Genomic DNA, 9700 nt, shown 5'->3' with positions numbered 1-9700 from the left:
AGAAATTTAAAAAAATAAACTGCCACCCTTGAAAACACAGCAAAGTAAGAATATTAAAAAAAAGTACATATATATTTTTTGGCTAAAACATTGGTTGGGGTAAAAATATCCAAAAAACATTTTTTTCTAAGGGGCCCAACTCAAAAAGTCAAACCTAAATCTAAAAAAAATTAAGGCAAAGGAGCGTTCTCTAGAATTGAAAAATTTCTTAATTAGCTTTAAAGCTAAGAAAAATGATTAAATTTGAAGTTTGGACATTTAAAAAAAAAGTTAAGTTAACGCTCGTCTTAAATTGATGCAATAGTCATCATTATTTTAACTTAACAGTTTGTTTTACAACTGGTATTTAAAAACTATTTTTTGTTTACCTCATAAGCTTAGTTGCTTTGACAAAAAAAAAAGACTTTTAAAGCTCTGAACTTCAATATTTTTCCTTACATAGTTAACGTTGTGTGAACAACACAACGTTAAGTATTACTTATTTTTGAATTCAAAACTATCAAAGAGTATAAACTTAACTTATAAAAATAAAAACTTGAAAATAAAATTATGATTTTCTTAGTAACTACATTTTAATTAACTTTATTCACAAAGCTTTTTGACATAGCTGCTTTACAAAAACTATTAAAGTTAGTTCCTATAAAAATGCATAATGTAGAAATCAACCTTGAACTCGTCAGTATTTAAAATGCATTTAAGTAAAAAAATTGTTCGTAACAGTACTTTTTTAAAATGAATAAGAGAAATTGCTTGTTTACTTTGTAATTAAAACTTTGTTTACATATTTCGTAAAATAAACATAAGTACTTTAAGTTTACAGTAATACTTCATTGTACTAGTTCTCAATGTATTTCAAACAAGACTTTAATATACATAGGTATGTATGTAAGCTTTAAATTTAAAATCTTTGGTTTAATAATATTAATAACTCGATACTTTCAAACAAAAATGGTATAATGTCTGAAATTCATAATAAAAAGCGTTGTGTGCATAGTTAAAGCATAAATCCATACTAACTGCAATAAATAAGCTAAAAAATAATTTTATGTACACTCTTAAACGCCATACTTTTTTTCAAATTTAATTTAAAGTAGAAAAGCTACCAAAAGCAAGCTACAACATTATTTACGCAATAAAGCGCCAGATAGCTGTTTTCAAGCAAATCTATTCAATGCAGGACTTGGTAGATAAGACATTTTTATTTAAATTCATTAGTACATCAACAAACCTTAACTTCAAATTATTAAAACTGTATTTTTTCTTTTAAAAACTCGACCGTAAACTTGATCACACAATACAATGTTTTATTTTTAATTTGCTTTCTGTATGTTGCTATAAACTTATTGATACAACAAAACTAGAAACAAACATAAATTACTTTTAATTTAAATTTTCCGAACTAGTTAGTTTGTAAATTGTTTCTAAAAAAGTTCAGGAAATTTTATTAGCAACATTTTTTGAACTTTTTTCTATCAAATAATAAACTCAAATGTACTTTACTAACATATTTTAAAATACTAGCTATATTTATGTAATAAAAATGGGTTAAGTTTAGTTAATTTGAAGTAAGTAAAATTTTAAGTAAAATTTGTTAATTAATCGAGCTGTAAGAAACATGTGTGTTGTTGAAAATAAAAATGAACTACAGTTTTACTATTTTCAACTACAAAACTAAAAAGCTACTATTTAAAAAAATTGTTAATGTGGTTATCTAAAAAGTATGATTTAAACTGTTGTTCAAACTAATTTTTAAAATTAATTATTAAATTGTTTATAATCTAATTAGAAAAGCATCAAATCAAATCGAAATAGCGTTACTTCAGAAAAAAATGGAAACTCAAATGTTAGCTATGTTGATGAAGAAAACAATTATGAAGACAAAATCTCTAGTATGTGACTTTATAACCATAGATTTTTTTCGATTGTTGCATAAGAAATATAAAAATTCATACATGTAAATGGTGAAGTAAAATACTTGAGATATATTTTAAAAAGGATATTTATTTTAGTATTTCTACAAAGGAGTACTTTAAAGCTGGAAAAAATTATTATTGCTTATTTATCTACTTAAATTAGTTCATAGTTTTTGAAACATATGCTTAGTTTTTTTATTCGTTATTTTTTATTTACATCAGCAAGTATAACTTTTTATTCTTTAATCATTGTTAAAAGAATAAATATGTTATAAAAAAAGGTTAACAAAGAATTAAGATAAAAAAGCTTTACTTATTGTAATTTATTAATTGTACTTGAATTTAAGAACTTTAGGGTATATTAAATCATTTTATATGACGCGTTTTTATAACGATATTATTGGAAAAGTTCACGAAAGTTACCATATGAACTTTTAAACAATAAAGTATTATCTACTACAAAAAAATAAGTTTGTGAACGGTTTGGAAAAATTTAGCAATCTTTTTTTCTTTTATTGTTATATGTCAAACCATATAGTAACTTTTTGACTATAGCAAGTTTTTAAGCACTTAGTTTAGCTAAACACAATTAGATAATTTCAGACAGTATAAAATATTTTTCAGCTAAAACTTTTCAAAGTTTACTTTGATTATGTTTTGTAAATATATTATAGTTGCTTCAAGTAAAAAAGAGCAAAATGATGAAGAAGCTCTCAGAGAATCTGAAAACTCATTAACAATAAAGTAAGTTTCTATTTGTTCAGCGTTTAGAATAATGTATAATTAAGAATAATGTACTAAAAAAAATAAATACGTTTTAGACTGTTAACAAATGAATATTCATTATCGCAGTGGTACTGACCAAGGCGAGAGCTCGCCAGACCAAGACTCGATCCAAGAAGAAGAAGAATCCGTCGCTTCTTCCCACCATAGCATCCCGATCCCTCCTCCGGTAATTGTTGCTGTTGCAACCACTTCCTTCGACGATCCTCCTGAAGAAGCCACGACTTCTTTCGACGATCCTGCCGAAGAACAGTACAAGGAAGTGCGGTTCGAGCCTGAGCCCCAGATCGAACCCGAACCCGAACCTGAAACCCACCGCCTTCCCCCAGTAATCCCCATTCCCCCGCCACCCACGCAGATGTTCGTCGAGCCCCCGAGAACTCCGCAGCCGGACGACAACGTCGCGAGCGCGATAGTCAACACTGACGGGGTGGTTCTTACCTACCCTCTCGCCTGCCAGAGGAACCTGTGCGAGCATCTCAGAAACATGAAGGTTTGTTACTTTGCGGTTGAAAGGTTTGAAGTTTGTTGAAATATTAGTTTTGTGATTTTGATACGTATAGGAGCTCAGAGGTGAAACAACCGAGCTTGTTGTGCTCAAGAGGTTCGGAGTTGATAAGAAGGACACGTTTGCTGTGGTTAAAAGCTATGAGTTAGTTTGGATTGTCAGCATTTGTTATCAGCTCTATTTTGTTTGAGCATAAGTAAGCTTGGCGGTTGATTTTTTTTTCTTTTTATAAATGTGGAACTAAAAATATTCAAAACAGTTTTACGTAGCAGTTTAAAATAGACTAATTGTAAGTAAAAAAAAACTTTGTACTAAAACAAACAGAGAATCGAACATGTTTGACGCTCAAATTAAAACCTTAAACAAACTTGACGAGCTGATGACAAAAGTTGGAGGTTCAATGAACGACAATATACTTCCCTACTTTGGGCAACACAAAGTTGATGGTTTGTTTGTTTAAGTATAATTTTATTTTAATAAACGTTTTAGTAAATATTCAAAATATTTCCTCGATTTAAGAAGCCACCTTAGTTAAATTAGGTTCTGATTTTTTTCTTAGGTTTCATTAAGCATTGCTTTGATTATGTTTCAAACGGCTGCTTGAACGACTTCTTCAAAAAAGACCAGCGTTCAGGGAATAGCAGATTAAGAATGAACTTGCTTTATGGAATAACTAAAGGAATCAGCTTTATTCATTCAAAGTAAGTCGATTTCTTTCTTGTGTGTTTAAAGTGATATTAGAAAAAATTAATACAAGGATAATTATTTGAGAAAAAGTTTTATGCTTATTCACCTTATAAAAATTGCCTTTAAATGTGTCTTGTAAAAAATGTAGCTCGTTATTGGTTTGTTAATGGACATTGATAAATGAAATGATTACTAGAAATTGAACAAACTATTTTATTAATTCGAACAAAATTAAGAACACCTTACTTAATGAAACATTATATGAATAGCAACGTTGTTCACGGTAAACTATCTTCGCACACTGTGTGGATTGACGAAAATCTCACGCCCAAAATACATGAATACGAAAACAACGAAGGACTGCAGTTTGACAAAGTTGGTTTTATAGTTTATTTCATTAAATTGACAGCTATTATGTTTTTAATTTGTGGTCTAAACATTAGAACAACTAATATTCAAAACTAACAATTACGTCAGTTTGAATGCTTATCGTAGCTTCACAGAGTATAATCCGAAAAGTTTACTAAGTTTTTGTTCAGCTAGTATCTTTAACTAAGTATTTTATTATTTTATAAAAACCAACATAGAGTTTTAATTTAAAAAAACATACTTAATATACTCACAATACGGTTTAAAGAATCAGTATGTAAACAGGCAAAATCAGTTTTAAAAGAGATTAACATAAAAATGATTATTTGTATTACTGTTTAGTTATAATATTTTGTTTTTAACAAAATAAAAAACAAACAAGCTTATAACATTGATGTTTTTCTAAAGAAAGTTCTTGAAAAAATATATATCGTATAACTAAAAACTACACTAATTTTAAAAAACTTACTTATTGTTATTAGTAATGAGCATTACATGTTTATATAGAAAAATTGAAAGGGTTCTACTAAGTTTAAATGTTTTAAGTTGTATAGTTAATCAAATTTTACATATTGCTTTAAATTTTTTTTTGTGAGTTTAAAATTTTATTTTGTTTAAAAATAGTTATACTACTCAATCTAAAATAGAAAAAAAAACTTCTTTTAAAAAATAACAAGTAGCTTTAAAACTTTATTTTATCAAAAATTATAATTTTTCTTAAAGTCAATTAACTAAAAATTAAAAAATAAATAATAAAGTTAACTTTACTAATTCTTTATGAATTTTTTTTGCAACATTAAGTTTTATTTGCAAACTACCTCACTGATTTCACACTAAAATGTTCATTTAAAAAACATATTAGTTATAGTTGAACGAACTAATTGTATCATATTGCAATTGAATAATTTTAAGTTATAATTCAATATGTTTTTAACTTAATCGAAATCTAAAACTTTTAACACTTCCGTATCTAACTTGATTACCTTATAGTCTGACGAAAAAAGACGTTGGTTGGCACCTGAAGTGTTGTCCGGTGAAATTTGTACTTTCGCCTCTGACATGTTAGTTTTTATTCTATTAAAGTACATTTAAAAAGTTGATTGTATTGAATAAATCGTAAAGTTACTTTAACAAAAACGATAAAAACTAAAAATGACAGCTTTAAAGTATTTGACATATATTGTTTGTACAAACTAAAAAATTTCATCTACTTTTTCAGTAGCAAAATACCTTACCTTTAATTGTAATAACAAAATAAACGTCTTATCTATGAATTCCTTCTGTAAAAAATCTAGCTGGTCGTTGGGAGTGGTAATGTGGGAGATTCTTACTTGTGGGGAAACACCGTATGAAGGAGTGCAACTTGACGATATTGAAAGTTTTCTGAGGAACGAGAAGCGACTAAAGAAACCTGATTCTTGCGCCGCCGATATGTTTGTCGTTTCAGTTTAAAAAAAAATTAAATACTGTATTGTATAGCTAACATTTTATACATATTTCAAACCAGTAGCTTTTTTAAAACTAAGCACATTTTAAAAATTAAAACCACAATCTTTACACTTAATTAGTTGCATTTTTTGTTTTTAAAAGTAATGATCTTACATAAACCAATGGGTTTTAAATATTTATAGAGTTTTTAATAACATTTTTTAAATATTAAGGAACAACTAATAAGTATTTATGTAATAGTTTAAAAGTAAGCAATGACTACATAGTGTACTAATAAGATAAAACTTTATGCAAATCAACACTTTTCATGTTTAATGTTCTCTTACAAGTACTTGATAAAAAACATTTCTAAAAAGCAACAAACATTTATCCTTTTCTTATTTAGTTTGATCTTTTTGCAATTAATTTTTTTTATGAATCTTGTTGCAAACAGGTTTGCAATTGTTGAAAACGGCTGTTGGAGTGAACAGCCGAAAGGCAGACTCGATGCCAAACTCATTCAGAGCAATTTAGACGAAAAACTACTCTTAGATCCGGAGGTAAACTTGCTTAGTGTTTTTCGTACTGTGTAAGTTTAGCAAGAAAATTCAACTAATATTGTTAAATATAAACTAGTATTATTCTATAGTTGACGATTGCTGTTACATGTTTAAAAATATGTATAATTTTTTTTATCTTGTTAATAAATGTTCAGCAAATTTCAAGCAGAATTCAAAAAAGCATTTGAAAACATTATTAAAATATAAGCGCAAACAATATTTGTGGGTGTTGCTATAGTGAAACAAAACACAATTTTAAACGATTGATGGTAAATATTTGAACAGATGAACCGTCATTATTTTTATTATTTTTAAAAAATATTCAAACTAATTTGTATTACAATTAATTTTAGAATGAAAAGTCGTAAACATTATTAAACGTTTTTGAATTTTTTTTATGTTACACAAAAAATACGAGTTTATTAATATTTTAGTTTTCACTTTAGTGAACTTTTTGTAAAGAATCTTAAAGTTGTTTGTAATATCAAAGTAAGTTTTTCATTTAAATCCTGTTCTTACTTTTTAAGTTTATAATACTTATAACTTTTTTATTTGTTGCTTACCTAAGTTTCATAACTAAGTACTTATTGTTTTTGCATTTACTTATCTTACTTTTTTCCTTACAAACTCAAGAAAAATATTTAAAGAAAATTACTTACATTTTACTGTTAAAATTATATTTTGAAGATAAAACTTAATAACTGTTTTGATTAGATTTGAAAAAAATTGTTCCAGTATTTTATAAACATTTTTTTAAAGTGTAAACTTTTATAATGTAAAATGTTTAAAGCATTAATGGGTGCTTTTCAAATCGCCATGAAAGTTTATTAAAAATTTCTAACTTTTCTTTCAATATGGCGCTAGATTATGAAATGTCATTAACAAATTCTATTTCATCTACTTATTTACAAACAAGAACGTAGTCTTGGGATGGAGCATTGAAAAAGATACTCCACCTAAAGAATTTAAAAAAATCTTATAACACTATAAACTTTTAAAATTGTTATATTTTATAAAAGACTTTGTTTACAAACGATTTGTTGTAATTTTGGTCTTTTTTTTTTACTAAATTAGTTTTGAAAAATATCAAGTTAAGGGTTTAAATAAACACTTGTAAACTTTCCGCATCCCCAAACAAAAACACTATTCGTCGCCACTGGTTGTAGTTAATTTTTTTTTGTGTTTTATATAATATCAATTTTAAGGAGGTTCTTGGTGAAAACGTGACACCGAAGCTGGAGCCTGCGGAAAACCACCGGGTCAGGTTCGAGGATTTCGACGACAGCACCGAATTTTAAGTAGTTTACATTTTTCACCGATAACATTGAAAATTAATTATTTTTCTTTGTACTAAGTGAATGAAGTTTTTAAATATACAATTAAAATGTAATTTTGTTTCTTGCTTTAAATTTTTGTTTTAAGTAGACATTTATGAGCTCTGGTCGTTTTACTTTCAATGATATATGTGTTTAATACTTTATTGAAACAAGCTGATATCTAGAGAAAAATAGTATGAACATTTCCATACTTTTAACAAGCCATATGAATTTGTAACAAATATCTGTGTGCTAAGTATCTTTAAATTTGAAACAAGTTACAATTAACAAAAATTTAAAACTACTTGTTTTATTTCTTAATTTAATTGTTAACTTAATTTTTATTAGAAAAAAGTTTTTAACTCTGCTTATTTTAAAATATCGATACTACTATAAATAATTCATGACATAATGTTGATTGTGCTTCGTTTTTTTTTCTTTCTTTTTACTTTGATTGATTTTCAAATACAATGTATCATAATTTTTTTTACTGTTTCTTTTTTGTTCTTAAGTATATTAAAACTATTTAACTATAAATAAGATAACAGTTTGAATTTTTAATATTACTCTGTTAATAAATTTCTTTGGTAACAATACTTTGTATTGTTTTAAATATAATAAGTAAGTATAATTGTAAATATTTTGTGTGCTTTAATTTTTATTTTAAATCGAGCCAAACTTAAATTGAAAATATCACTTAAGCAGATGCTTTTTAAATTGTCGTTCTTAAAAGTAAAAAAAAACTACAAATTAAAGTATACTTCTTGTATAAAAATCTTTTAAAGTGCAGTATAACAACATACATTTTGGGACATCCAAACTATTATTAATAGTTTTCGATTCGTATAATTTAGCGTATAAATGTTTGTACAAAATTTAATTTCCGAATTTTTTTTTAAACTACACTGTTTTTGTTTGGTTGAAAACTTAACATATTCAAACTACGTTAAAATAAATTTACTTTAAATTTACTTCTTAAACAATGTGAGTTTTTGGAATTATTTGTGGTCTTTCAACAAATATACTTTTAGTTTAACTATAACTTTGTCTATCAAAATTCGAAACAAAACTAAATAAGTCCGCAAGTAATTCTAAATTTTTAAAGCATTAAGCATAATGGCTTGTTTTGAAAAAAATTTCAAAATAAAAATAAAATTGACATAGATATATAAATGAAAACTAAATCTAAGCTTAAATATAAATATACATACTATCCTTTTAGACAAAGTTCTAAAACACATAACACTAATTAGTTTGGTCTATTAAAAACCACTTAAAGATGTAACTGTAGACATTTTAAATGTTAGTAAACGGTTTTTATAGCATTTTTAGTGAGTATTAAATGGGATAAGTATTTGTAACTATTTAAAAGATAAATTAATTTTATACGGCTATTGAGATGTAACGTTATAAGGCGTTAAGTTTTGTACAGCTATTACTACGGCAAACTAGCTTTTCTTTATGAAGTTACTAAAATAGAGCCGTTTATGCTAAAAACTTTCATTTATCAATTGGTGTATAGTTATATTTCAAAATATAATTCATTAGTTAGTAAAGAGTAAGTTTAAATAAGTTTTTCACAAGCATTTTTTTTTTGTAAAATTTTTAGTAAATTATAATTAGTTAGTTGTATTTGAATTTAGAATCTGATCAATGGTAATGCAGTAATGTTGTTTATATGTGTTTTTTGGACAAGCTAATTCTAGTTGGCGCCTTTATTTAAACAATTCCTTTTGTGGAAATCACTAAAAAAGGAACAAAACTTGAGATAGAATTAACCATTTCTATTATTATTCAAAAATCTGTTCAATTTTTATATATCGGTACAGAGTTCTAAATTATAATAATTAATAGAAATATACTTTTTTAAATAAAGTTTTTTGTAGTTTCTAAGCTCGCTTCTATGTAAATATATCAATACCATTAATAAGTAAGACACAAAACAAGTTTTGTAAAATAAACTAACTTGTAAACAATTTTTTTGACATAAAACAATTTAAATTTTGTTTAAAACGCACTGCACTTTGAAAAATATCTTATTTTAAAAACACAAAAATAAAGCTAAGGGTTTGTTTAATCGTATAGTTAAGCAGATTTATTTTTATAAAATTTTACCCTTATTATTTCTTTCCGATT

The sequence above is a fragment of the Thalia democratica genome, chromosome 1 (genome assembly GCF_965202585.1).
Source record: "Thalia democratica chromosome 1, ktThaDemo2.hap1.1, whole genome shotgun sequence".
Lineage (NCBI taxonomy): Eukaryota > Metazoa > Chordata > Thaliacea > Salpida > Salpidae > Thalia > Thalia democratica.
The sequence above is the reverse complement of the archived record's forward strand: the minus strand, read 5'-3'. Positions refer to the sequence as shown.